General features: G+C 45.8%; 1 protein-coding gene across 2 annotated transcripts in view; it reads right to left on the bottom strand.

The window, feature by feature from the left end:
- LOC138511257 (mitochondrial amidoxime reducing component 2-like) overlaps positions 1–14369 on the bottom strand; it is an 84021-nt gene that overhangs the window by 53716 nt on the left and 15936 nt on the right. Inside the window, exon 1 of one of the 2 annotated variants that reach the window (XM_069626810.1) lies at positions 3086–3106. The exons of the other annotated variant lie outside the window; for it this stretch is intronic. The gene's annotated coding sequence lies outside the window, so the exon portion shown is untranslated. Of the gene's footprint in view, positions 1–3085; positions 3107–14369 lie in introns of those variants that run through there. 2 annotated transcript variants of the gene reach the window in all.

The following is a 14369-nucleotide window of genomic DNA, read 5'->3' as shown; positions in this document are numbered from 1 at the left end:
TACCTGGGGATAGATGTCTGCCACACGGTGGAAGAAGAACATAGGTGTAATACTGAGATGGCTGTTGAGAAAATACAGGCATGCATGAGTTTTTGGAAGAAGTTACCTTTGGTGATGATGGGGCGTGGAGCGATGATTAAAATGGTGGTTCTGCCTAGGCTGCTACATTACTTTAGCAACATCCCATACATGATCCCTAAGAGTTTTTTTGCTAAAATAAATGGGGTTTGCAGAGAGTTCTTGTGGCATGGTACTCGAAACAGTAGCGCTTTGGAAGTTGCAGAACTTTCATGAAAAAGGGGGAGTCAGACTCCCAAACTTTGAGGCCTATTACATTGCGAGCCAATTACAGTTCGTGACCAAATGGCTCTCCGATGAAGTAACTCCAGAATTTAGATTGTTTGGGCAAGAATGTGCCCCGTTTCATCTAAACGAAGTCATCTGGTTGCCCGAGGCTGTCACAAAGAAGTACCCGGGGATGGTGAGGCTAGGGTGGAAGATGTGGAGACGAGCCTGCAAAATGATGGGAGACCCACTCCCGTGCTCTCCGCAGGTGCCGCTAGTTGCCTTGGCAGGCGAAGATGGACAACTGAGAGGGATTATCAGGACCTACTGGGAACCTGTGGGGCTGGTGACATTGGGGGACATGTGGCAGGAGGGCGCCATCAAGGGGTTTGTAGAACTTAGCGAGGAGGCGGGATTACATGGGGGCCAATATGTCACATATCACAGATTGGGGAGGAGAATTCGGGAACTATGGCCCGAGACTACCCTGGCAAATGAACCGGATGTTATTATGGGAGTGATATATGATACAGCGGAGGGGGGACATGAGATCTCTAGGCTATATGAGATGGTGATGTCGAAGGTTGGAAAGGAATTGACATATTTACGATCGGAGTGGGAGAGTGAGGTGGGGACCCAGATGGAAGATGGGATGTGGGAGCGGGCTCTAGGATATCACAAGAGGGTGTCTAGGAATGCTAGATTACAGCAAATACAGTTATACGTCACGCACAGGGCGTATATGACCCCGCTGAGGATATCCAAATTTCGGAACGCCGGAAGACAGGCGTGCCCTAAGTGTAACGAAGAGAATGCGGACATGACGCATATGTTCTGGGCGTGCCCAGTGATTGAGAGGTTCTGGGGGGAGGTGGCGCGCAAGTTGGGAGAGAGAGGGGTCACGCTTGCTGTAGACACCGCCTGGGCATGTTTGTTGGGTGGGTCTCCCAGACCTCGGAAGCAGAAGCATGTGGGCAAACTAAAAGACTTAGCGTATGTGCTAGCCAAACGAAGAATAGCCATGGGCTGGAAAAAATGTCACAAGCCACGGGTGGAGGTGTGGTGGAGTGACCTGCAGAAATGGGCGGAGGCGGAAACAGCGGTGTGGCAGGAGGCGAGTTGTATGGCTTGGGAGGAAGAATTGGGCTCCCTGATGGCATGGAAGACACTGATATCCTGCATATTTGGGACAGGGGTGGATTTGGAGGAATTGGATGATAACGATGCCCAATCATGTGCGACAGATACAGAAAACGACATGGGAACAGGCTCGCGGAGAGGGGGGGGATCAGGGGAGCAGTGCGCATTAATGATTGAATGTTAAATGTGATACTGTTAATTGCACTGCGGTTTGGTGTGTATTGTTTGTTTTGAAAAACTAATAAAAATTTATTTAAAAAAAAAAAAAAAAAGAAGGAACACAATTTAACACTTATAAATAGTGCTTGCAGACCTTGGCAGGAGAGTAAAGCAAGGCTGGGGCATAAATAGCACTGTGAAGTTAACCAAGTGAAGGGAGTCAGGACCCACACTGGGGAGGTGCACCCCTAATAGTACTAAGGAGAAACACCATGCCTTTATGCACGATTGACACTCAGAGACCTTGGCAGGACAGTAAACCAAGGCTTTGGGTGGAGGAGAAGTCAGAGAGAAAAGGTGGTGAAAACACGATTGTGGAGTACCCCACTTGACAGGAGAGTAGACCAAGAAGGGGGTACTGAGCAAGGGTCTGGGACCCACAACATATGCTGTAAAAGGCACACAGGATGTTCTTTGTTGCAGTACTTGGAATCTGGGTATGCTCACAAGGATCTGTGACCCACAAGATGGCTTGGAAAAGGTGTCCAGACCAGTCTACCTTTTCCCACGGCGTGGGAGTCAGGCCGATCAAGAAGGCTGGAAAGAGAATGGGGAAAGGGAATCAACCCCTGGAGTCTTGTAGAATGTTTGCTTGCTTTTCAACCATCCTAGATAAAGCGGGAAAGGCTCTGGGGAAAGGGAATCAAATCCTGGAGTTTTGTGCAACGCTTGTTTGCTTTCTACACCTTTCGGATGAACTGCAAAGCTGGGCTACATGCGGATAGTCAAGAGATATTTCCTGTATCACATTATACGAAGTAAGGTAAGGATTTGGACACAGGATGGCAAACCTTACTTTGGGACATTCTGACAATGACAGTTCATTAGCTAGTTTTGTTGAGGCAGGGAAACCCCTCTTACAGATTGGGTCGGTTAGGTGTTACTCCAATCCCCTCCCCCCTGTTTGGTATTAATAAAAGTCTTTGCCAATTAACATGCCACCCTTGTGTCTGTCTCTTACTCCTACAACCTCACACCCATCAATTCCCTTACACTATAGTCATCACGAACAATTGAATCTTAAATAAAATACCAGAAACTTCTCCAGTACTGAAATTGAATTTTGTTCACATCAATCAACAATGGCATCCTTGTCATAAATGTTTTCTTGAATAGTTAGTTTTAAAATGAAGTAACACGATACATAGAGAAAGCATTGCTTGCTCGGTATCCAGTGGTAGGTAGGCAGTAATGGTTGCAGAGTTTACTGTTGTCGTTAGGTGTTGGAAGGGATTTGTGTTGGTGGTACCACCAACAAAACAAAAAAAAGAATACTACAAAACACAGAGGGTTATCCAGTACTGATATTCTGTAGTATAGTCGTAATGTCCAAGACTTCTGAGCTAGTTGATGAAGTATCCTGTGCCATCAATATCTTCACCTCCAGCTCCCACTAATTGGAAGTAATAACTCATTTGTATAAAATACAAGACCAACAAACCTTACTCATGACCGTTCAGAGTCTGCAAGGAAAGATAGGTCCAGCGGGTACAATTCCCTGAAAGACAATTTGATCAAGTTAAAAAAAAAAAAAACCTGGGGCAACTTCAAACTCTTCAGTTGAGAAGGCTTAATAAACATCATGGCATTGAAGCAGTCACGGCTGGAAACAATGCCAAATACTATTATACACGCAGACTAAACTATAACAATACTAAACTTAAGAGTAAACAAAAAGGAGCAGTTGAGATCACAATGTTGATGCGCCCACTGTATGTAAACACAGCAGGTTACATTCACGTCCATACAGCATTGAGAAGGTAGACCAAGGGATTTGTTTTTCTGTGGTAACCTGATGCGATAGAAGGTCTCCATAAAGCAGGAACATTCAAAATCGACTAACACATACGTGACTGTGCAGGGATTCTTGGAGTCAAGGCACTGCTGAATTGACTCGGTGCTGGAGACATGATAGTATATTTGGCTTCAGTGGCTAAGTGCACATTGGATCTGTGCAACTGTGCGTGAAATGGCAAGTTTGATTAATTCAGGGACGAAGACCTCTGCTGAACTGCCATCCACATTGTGGAGAACAGGTTAGATGAAGCCGGCTGATCTCATTAGTCAGGGTGGAATAGCTAGGACTCAAGCTGGGCACCAGGATCCACTCCACATGGGTCAAGGGGATGCTGCTTGCTCAGTGTCCAGACATACAGGCACAGTACAAGGACACAGATGTCCTGCTGGCACTTGAAGAGGGCAAAGTTGTGGCTCACAGCAAAGCCTGTGTGCTGGACCATCACAGCGATGCAGTTCATCTTGCATTACATTGGGACACGCCAAGTCAATCATTGGCTGCCTTAAACTATGGCAAGAAGAAAGTGTGCCTTCGGCGTTGCCTACCCTGCTTCGTGTGATATTAGTTGGTTGCAGTATCAATGATCCAATAGAAGGCACAAGCCCTGCAGCACTTGCTATTGCTCAAATGCTGATGTTCAATATTGTCAAAACACAAGCGGACACGTGGAACTACAGCATCAAGCCTTCTTTGACACAGAAGACACAAATACCCCAATACATAGGTTTGTCATTACATGCTCGCTCAAGCAAGAGGGAATAGGTAGACAGACTCAAAAGGTTGGGCTTGATCATCTATGACTGGGCTCTATCACCCTCGGCTCAGATGGGGAATAGTGCGTCTGCAGTTTCACAGAGTTCAAGCAGTCTGCCCACGAAGATGCATAGTAGTGTCTTCCCAGATCTAGCCAACGTAGACCACGATCTTAGTGCAATGACCGCGAAGGAGTCTTTCCATGGAACGGCCATCACCCTCATTCAGGATCCCACTTTCTCCGGGAAAGGGGCGTATTGAGGCACTGTCATTGTTGAGGGATCTGGTGATGCAAGCTGTAAAACCATCAGCCACTTGCCACACTAATACATGGACGTGCCACCTGTTACCTACTTTATTAAGAAGTTGCGTCTACTAGTTTCTAGGTTGGAGACACTGACCAGCGATGGCTTCAAAGAGCAGACTGAAAAAGAATACATGTGAGTAGAGGATGCAAGACAAGTCTTGTAAAACAAAATTGAGGCACAAGACCACATACATCGGCAGCCCTTCATGCTAGCCGCCAACAACCACAAGCTCAAGCCATCTGCCCCACAGATGCCCGATCCCAATGATCCTGGAAAGTGCCCATACACGGACTATCATCAGACACTCATTTGAGGTCTTAGAAGAGGCTATCCAGCATCTAAATCCAGGACAGACACCTGTGATCATTTTTGACCATCCCGTGTTCACCTTCACCAAGCAAATTCAATTAAGTAGCCATACCGTCATGTAAAGACAAAGTAGTAGTGATGTTCGATGGACGGTATGGAAGACAATAGGAGATTGGCTCCGAGGGAGTGGTTGGGTGCAAGTGCTGGTTCAGGTGGAGATTACTCCTTCCTCAGCCCACCTGGTGTGCACATTGAGAGCTCACAAGATCACTGCAGCTCTGCTATGCATCTTCAAGCATAGTATCCGACTTTGGAAAATGGTGCCCGAAGAGGAAGCAAATCCCCAGTTTCATTACTGGGCTGCAACTAGACCTGCTGGTACAGGTAAGAGTGCATTCTCTGTGAAAGTCATCATTCACAATATGTCTAGAGGCCTCAGCAAACCTGGGTTCCGTAGTCCATGGCTTTGGAGCAAGCCCATTATACCATACTGCTCACTTTTTACTTGAAGGACATGACTGAGCTATAATTATGGAATTCAGTGCAGATAACCTTACAGCGCCGCAAACGTGACTAGTGTGTTCTGCTACACTGATTGACTAAGCACATTGCATTAAAGGAGAGGGGGGGCAGTGGGCCTCGCTGACAACACAAGTGCTTTGAGGCATTGCAAGATTGCTGGGCTAGAGATTGCCAGGGGTTCATAGAGAAGCTTCGGGAGGGGTTCCATCACCCTAAGAGGCAGATAGACACAGGTCATCATGACCAGATCTGAAGTGTGCAGGACAAATGGGTCTCCTGTTTTTTCAGTTCCATGCGAGAGCTAGGCACCCCATTTGAGAAAGACAGTAATGATATGATGCTGCAGGTCAGGCTGTACGGAACGTGAAGAGGGTAGGTGGGGAGCAGTTTGAGGCTTACACGAAAGAACACCTGATGGAGTGAACCAGACCCAATTACAATGCATCAAGACAAACTGAAGTAAGTCAGGGCTGTTGGTCACAACGGCTATCACTATAGGGTCTGCTGTTGGGAAGTATGAAAATAGCAGGTGCAGACAAGAGACGTGTGGGCCTTGTGCCTCAGCACCCCATCTTGGGGCTGGTGGGGGTGATGCAACATGGCTGCCTGATTCATAGAAGTCAGTGCCCTTTATTTTATAAAACAGGTCAGGATGTTGTATAGTGTGCTGTTTAAGTTCTAAACCTGCTTCCTGGATGCTGTTCACAAGTGTATTATGCTCCGGTTAAAGCTGTAAATCTTTCAGTGTTCACTGTAAAGCTTTCTGTGTTCACTATATTACACACAGTGTGGCACAGTCTCAAACTGTTTTGGGTGCCAGGGATGAAATGCGCCAACTCATCGCATCACTTAAATAAAAAAGTGCACACAAATCCACGAAGGGCCACTTAATGTGTGCCTCGTTCACATGCCCTTTTTCACTCCACTGCTCATTTTATGTTGGTGGACAGGTTTATCATTGGATTTAGCCATTGGAGCAAAACTCATACAATATGTACAAATACATATTTAGGCTTGGGCAAAATGTGCTTGATCCAGCCAACTGTTAACATGGCACACGTCGATAATATCACAATCATTTACAATTTATCACAATGTTTGAGCACACCGCTAAAAAGATATACAAGCTAAAATGAATATAAAACATTTTAAAATCTGTGGTGCCATGCCTTCGAATCCCTAAACTTGATTTATACATGGACAGGACTCATATCCTTCTTGGCGCTCATAAGCCAAGATTTAAAAAATTAAGAAATAACGTTTGCCGTCGTCGCACCATTTTTGCCACTACAGCACAACTTAAGGGCCTCTTTGGCCGTATTAATATTAGAACTGCAGAATAAATGTGTGATCTTTTTTTAGAAGAATTATTGGGAAGGAAAATGTTTTTTTTATTTGTGTTTTTATGTTTGTTAAAGGTTAACATTGTTTAACCAAATAACAATACAAAAATAAATAATGAAGTGAGAAGCAATCTCCAATATAGGTTATACCTTGGGCAAAGTAAAAGGAACTGTGTTAGGTAGGTCCCTGTCAGCATCAGAGCAAAACCTACAGCAGGGATTCCTTTTGCCTATTGGTTCCTACTTTGTCGTATCCCCAAGTTCATGTTCATAAACCAATTAAAAGGTCCTAAATGTTCCACCTCTTCCAAAATATTTCTCTAGGGCGAGGCTATTTTTCGTTGATTGATAGCGCTGTAGGGTTACACATGTCAATGACTTCTTCATGATATTAGTGACAAAATAATCATTGTACTAGCGTTTTGTCACAGTTGTTTTAACAGTGTTCTTTTACTAATATTACCAGGGTCATCCCAGAGATAAGCCATATTCAGCGCTAAGCTTGTATCGCGGATGTATGAAAACCATGGAAGCAACTCCGACCCTGGGGAGTAACGAACGTCTTCCATGTCCTCCCTATAGGATGCCAAACTAGGCGAGCTCCATAGTCTGGACCAATATCAGGAGTGCTTAAGTCTTGCCTGAAACCCTATGCCTCTAATGGCAAGTTCCAATCTTAGTGCATCCTTCGGTGTGCTCACAGGGAGGGATAGCAGCGACGTTAACATTGTATTACTGCTGTTTCTAATGGGTCTAAACAAGTCATTATTTGCCCCATATGAAGCAACTGACAGCTTGGCAGCGATAAAGTTCCAAGGAGGGTGAAATTGACTGCACCCGATCTTTTGGCGAATCTCGTATTTTAATCCCCAGTCGCCTATGCCCCAGTTTTGCCCGAATAACGGCACTCTTTTCCACCTGGGCATTCCATCTTCCCTCTTCAGATCTCCGGAAGCCCAGATACTTCTTCTTAGGACAGAGAAATGATATTATGCTGTTTTTTCCTCCTACTGCAGTACATATGTTTAGTGTTTTTAATATTAATATATAGGCCCTTCTCCTCGCATTGTTGCATAAAAACATCTAGCTGTTTGCAGCCCAGATGGTGTATTTTGTATTGTATTTTTATTGTTTCATATAGCGCCTTAATCCAAGGCGCTTACAGTTAACAACAAGTAACACTTAAAACATGGAACAGTAGAAGCAAAACAGTAAACATGAATCAAACCATAAAATGTGCATTTAGACCAATTTGCAAGTAAGAAGGGAGAGGAGTGGAGGGGGATAGAGAAGGATCGAGAGGAAGAGAGTAATGAGTGAAGTGAGAAACAAAAGAGATCTCCTGATCATAGGAGAGACTGGGACAGATAAAGATAAGGAGAACAGAGAGGATAATAGAAGGAGGAAGGGGATAGAGGGGGGGGAACAGAGAGAGGATAATAGAAGGAACGAGGGAGGGGATAGAGGGGGGAACAGAGAGAGGATAATAGAAGGAACGAGGGAGGGGTTAGGGGGGGAAACAGAGAGAGGATAATAGAAGGAACGAGGAAGGGGATAGAGGGGGGGCAGAGAGAGGATAATAGAAGGAACGAGGGAGGGGATAGAGGAGGGAAACAGAGAGAAGATAATAGAAGGACTGAGGGAGGGGATAGAGGGGGGAAACAGAGAGGATAATAGAAGGAATGAGGGAGGGGATAGAGGGGGGGAACAGAGAGAGGATAATAGAAGGAACGAGGGAGGGGAACAGGGAGGATAATAGAAGGAACGAGGGAGGGGATAGAGGGGGGAACAGAGAGGATAATAGAAGGAATGAGGGAGGGGATAGAGGGGGGAACAGAGAGAGGATAATAGAAGGAACGAGGGAGGGGATAGAGGGGGGAAACAGAGGATAATAGAAGGAACGAGGGAGGGGATAGAGGGGGGAAACAGAGGATAATAGAAGGAACGAGGTAGGGGATAGAGGGGGGAACAGAGAGAATAGAAGGAACGAAGGAGGGGATAGAGGGGGGGGAACAGAGAGCATAATAGAAGGAACGAGGGAGGGGATAGAGGGGGGAAACAGAGAGGATAATACAAGGAACGAGGGAGGGAAACAGAGAGGATAATAGAAGGAATGAGGGAGGGGATAGAGGGGGGAACAGAGAGGATAATAGAAGGAACGAGGGAGGGGATAGAGGGGGGAAACAGAGGATAATAGAAGGAACGAGGGAGGGGATAGAGGGGGGAAACAGAGGATAATAGAAGGAACGAGGTAGGGGATAGAGGGGGGAACAGAGAGAGGATAATAGAAGGAACGAGGGAGGGGATAGAGGGGGAAACAGAGGATAATAGAAGGAACGAGGTAGGGGATAGAGGGGGGACAGAGAGAGGATAATAGAAGGAACGAGGGGGGAAACAGAGAGAGGATAATAGAAGGAACGAGGGAGGGGATAGAGGGGGGAACAGAGAGGATAATAGAAGGAACGAGGGAGGGGATAGAGGGGGGGAACAGAGGATAATAGAAGGAACGAGGGAGGGGATAGAGGGGGGAACAGAGAGAGGATAATAGAAGGAACGAGGGAGGGGATAGAGGGGGGAACAGAGAGGATAATAGAAGGAACGAGGGAGGGGATAGAGGGGGGACAGAGAGAGGATAATAGAAGGAACGAGGGAGGGGATAGGGAGTGTTTTAGAGATTAAAATTGCTTCATCTGCAAATAAAAGTATGCACATTTTCTTTACTCCAATTGATGGTGCACGGGCGGTCAGATCATTTATATGTTCTGCAAGGGAATTTATATACAGTAGAAACAAAAAGGGGGCAGCGCACACCCTTGTATGATCCCCTATTCTACTGGGAAAATGTGCTTATGGGCTCCCTCCAGACCAAATCTAGCGTTGGCAGTATTCTCATCATAAAACCTGTGAACAGCTGCCATCAGAGGAAGAGGAACGCCCATGTTTAACATTTCTTCCCACAATAACACACGAGAGACACTATCGAAGGCTGCCTTCAGATAAATAAAAACAACATATAGTGGCCGAGCTCGTGCAATCACACATACTTGCATTAATATAAACACTCTAAAAACGTGTCAACTGTTCCTTTCTAAATCCAGCCTGTACACCTACTAAAACGTTAGACTTTATTGCCCACTCCTCCATGCGACCCAATAACACTTTCCGGTATATTTTGGCTGCAGGGAGGCATTGCTCAATTGAGCAAATAAGGGAGCATTTTTGCATATTTCAATGCGTTCCCGAATTCACAAACGTGTTGCCCTTTCAAATGCTCAAAAATGCAAGACCTTCATTTGCACCTGTTGGGCAAGGCTCAATGCACGATAGATTCATTTCTGACACTTTTAAGCATTTCCTAGGATATGATGTAGCGTTTATAACGCGCCTGTACACATGTGTTTCTAGGCTTTGAAGTTGGAGGGCAGCAGTGTTAGCCGCTGCTCACCCACCTGCATTTCCATCCTTCCAACAAGGATAGAAATACAATTTTATTTCTTACGGCTTTTCAAAGTGGCAGGCCCATTAAGGTGTTGTCATCCTGAAATACGCTCCAAGCACCCACGTGGGTACTGGGAGTGCGTGTGTAATACATTTAGTGTCTGGAGCACACTACCAACAAGAATGTATTAAGGGGGCGCTAATGTTCAGCCAGTCCTGAAATGTGCCGGTCACAGTTGCGAATAAGGTGACCTGCACATTTTTTAAATTAGCGCAAAAGGGGAATATATTGCTCATGTGCAAAGCCGAAAGTTTAAATGCTTTTGGATACATTCGAGTGCCATGATTTACAGATTTATATTTTGTATTTTGATATTTATACCGCGCACAAAACAGAATAAACCGTATAGCGGCGCAGATGACAACAGTTGATAGAGGATACAGCTAAATCCATACAGGACCCCCTGAATACACAGGCCTCTCTATATAAACAAGGGCTTTAATGCTCAGCAAAAGTGAAGAAGTGAGTTCATTGTCCTTCACTCTAGTGGCAGGGAGTTCCACAGTTTTGGACCAAAAACAGAAAATCTTCTGTCGCAGAAGATAGCGCAGTGTGGTAAACACTCATTACAACTATTGGTGGTTATATACCAGGTAACAGTACAAAATTCCAGCAGGGCAGACTGGGCATTTGCTGTCGGAGGTTGATGAACTTTTGTGTGTGTATATATATACACTTTTGTGATGGTAACACCTGCTACATTATAAACCAATGTACCTCATTAGACAGTGCTAGCTTTAAAACGTAACATAGCATCAGTAGGATGCAGGTCTAGAGCTCGATTCGCCAAATGAGGGTTGTAAAACTGGCAGCTACCCCAATAAAGAGAATATCGTGTTAGTCGGTAAAGGTGATTAGGTAGTCAAATCAAAGACCCTGGCACCAAACCATTGCCAACGGACGATACAGTTATCCTGGACAAATCCTCTTAGCTCACTGTATAGCCATCTGCTGCCTTCCGTGAGAAGGTTTGCCTTCTCTCATGCTGGTGGCATTGTTCTCCCACTGCCTGGTCTTTCTTTTTATGTATGTAGGCCATTTAAGTAAAGGGGTCATAGACAGAAGAGAGACGGCCAAATGCCCCTGGCTTCTGGCGAGAATATTTTCTGGTCTACTCTTACACTCTGCATGTTTACAGCACAAGCCTGCCCAAGATCCAGGCAGCACTTCAGACTGCGCTGATCTCCAGGAGGGGAGCCTTCATGATGCTGGACCTAGAAATGGTTAGGTGCACCAGTTCGGCGAGATCGAGGCACCGTGGAAGCTGCTCCCGGTCATACACTGAAGAGCTTTGCCTTGCAGTGGAAGTATTAGCTGATGGTGGTTCCTGGGTAGCACTCTGGCGTCCCTGGAGGCATCATTGGCTAATACTGTGGCATGGTATGCTTCAGACCCTTTGCCTCAGTGCTCGAGGAATGACTCCAGAACCTCTCCTAATATCTTAATTCATGGACTGGGGGACCCAACCTCATCTATTATGAAAACTGCAACATTTACTTTCTGTGTGGATGTCCAATTATGGACAGCCAGCTCAGGTACAACATTAACCTCATGTAAGATTTGGAGGTTGTAGTGTGCATGGAACTATACCAGATCCATGCACACAGTCTACTTCCCAGGATCTGGACAGAAGCCACAAAGAGGTTGTCCATATATGGCCACATCCTACCCATGCCTTCGAGGAAGATGGCCCAAAGTACAGCAAAGCACAAACACAGTGCTTAAACAACAAAAAACATGGCTGGCCATTTTGACCTCTTCAGTAAGCAAATTACTACCATGTACAAACAGAAACATGGTGCAACTACCAACAGCTGTGTGGGCTTCACCTAATATGGGAAAACACCCATCCTCCATAGAACAAAGAAAAAAACAAGGCTTCTCTGCACTACTCTCCTTAAGGGAGGTAGTAGTGCTACACCAGTCTTGAATGTGGACATGTTCCCCCAGCACTGGTGAGCTCAAGGACCAGTACCCCCAAATCAAAGTCAGATTAGCCAGGAAGTGATGTCGAAAGAGCCTAGCTCCAAGAAAATATGACAGGTCTCAAAACATTGAAATAGTTTTCCTAACATGGACAAAAGTGAGTTCAGGATAGCCAGTTAAGAGGGTGTTTGCTGTCATCAACATGGACCAGTAGTTGAGTTTTTATCAAGGATCAAAAGCTTTGTGGATGGGTGGACTGGGGATTTCGGGGGTGAGGGAGGGGCAGTTCATGAAGAAAGTGAGCCACTACCAAGCAATCTTCATTTTGATGTGATTTTCGACTGAGCAGTTTATGTGGAAGTCCAGGAACCGGGCAATAGAGGAAAGGGTGCGGACATCAAGATGAATAGAAAGATTTCTCCCACCAAAAAGAAATCAGCGACTGGAATTTGCCTCCTTGGATCTGGATAAATTACATTTTAGTTGGATGCAGTAAGTCATTCAGATCATAATAGTGTTCAGAGAGGCACCAAATGAAGCCAATAACACTTTGAGGTCTACCTATGTGATGCAGCTTACTGATGAAGTGCAAGATTTGTTTGGACAGTAAAACTGCCAATGCTTCCGTGTATAGGCTAAAAATAATTGGTGACAGCGTGGAACCCTACAGTATGCCATAAGTTACAGGATGGGGTGTGGACCTTGAGGAATCCATGTGGACACATTGTTGTTTATTCAAACGCAGGGGGGTTCATGGATATCTGGAGGATAAACCTCTGGGACCTCCTTCTATTCTAGACCACATGACACCGATATGCGCATAGGCTATCGTCTAGTGAGCCAGGCACACGATTCAAGGATACGCGAATGCGCAATCTGCCCAGTGGGTTGGTCAGATCACGACACAGTGGTAATGGAATTGGATATTGCAGGAATAAATAGAGAGAACTCGCAGTGGAGGTGCAACAATTCCCTATGGAGGGACGTGCTGAACGCCACTCAACTTAGCACAGAAGTGGAGGAATAAGTCTGATTCAACGACAACGGAAAAGTGTACAGAAACACGCTGTGGGAAGAGAGGAAGGCCACTTGAAGAGGCCTTTTGATTAGCAAGGGAGTAAGACAAGGGAATGTAGATTGGTGGAGGACAGATTTAGGAGGGAAATAGTGCATTTGGAACATGAGATGCACGGGAAGGGACAGTGAAGTTTAGACCAAGCATAAACGGCAGATTATGTTGGAAGGCTGGGCATGGAGAAACTCAGGGCGGATGAGATATCCTGTAAAGAGGCACACATTACAGACGAAGAGGTGCAGGCTTCTAGCAATATGCTACCCAGTGGTCCAGGGTCTTGGGAAGATGGCTATATGATCAGATTCTATAAAACAATTTTCTAGAGTCTTTGTCCCTCGACTTGCCCATCTATATAACCTTATACTGGAGACCAGAGTAGTGCCGCCCTCCTTTAACAGAGCCCTCATTCCAGTAATCCCGAAGGAAGGGAGAGACCAAGGCTGTTGCAAATCTAACCGCCGGAACTCTCTATTGAACTTAGATGAACAAATCTTCACCAGAGTTCTGACAGTGAGATTAGAGGGGATACTGCCTCTCCTGATCCACGCGGATCAAGTAGGATTCATACAGGGCAGGCCAGGGGGAGATGCAATGCGGAAAACTCTGGATTTAATGGAGAACACGGAAATGGAGGGCTTGGGGGGGGGGGGGTTTAAGGTGTTACTGAGTCTTGACGCTAAGAAGGCCTGTGACCGGGTGGAGTGGGGTTTCCTTTTTGAGGTCCTCAACAAGTTTTGGGGGTGGGGGGGGAGGTTCCCGAGAGGAGTGAAAGCGATCTATGCAAACCCAACTCAGTGGTTTGTCAACGCGAGAGCCTCTAGAGACTTCACATGTACAAGGCAGGGCTGCCCACTTTCTCCCGTGCTTTCCATCTCTCAATCATACCCTTGGGGACCTTGATCAGAAACGAGAGTAGAATAGAGGGAAGATAGGGGAGGAGTATACAATTGGCATGTACACGGATGACATGCTCCTCTACATGGCTAACCCGAAGGCATCAGTTCCGGCTGTCCTACAAGTGCTGTAGGAGATTGGCTGGGTCTCAAGTTTGAAACTGAATAAGGACAAATTGGTACTCTTTCTGTACAGTCAAAGGGGAGAAGAAGGGGGGGTGGCTTTCAAAACTGAGGGGATTAAATATCTCGGGGTCAAGGTGCCAGGTCAGGATACCAAGGATCTCTAGTGCATTTCC

The sequence above is a fragment of the Ambystoma mexicanum genome, chromosome 6p (assembly GCF_040938575.1).
Source record: "Ambystoma mexicanum isolate Mex_15411 chromosome 6p, UKY_AmexF1_1, whole genome shotgun sequence".
Lineage (NCBI taxonomy): Eukaryota > Metazoa > Chordata > Amphibia > Caudata > Ambystomatidae > Ambystoma > Ambystoma mexicanum.
Note: the sequence above shows the minus strand (reverse complement) of the source record. Positions and strands in the feature narration are given on the sequence as shown.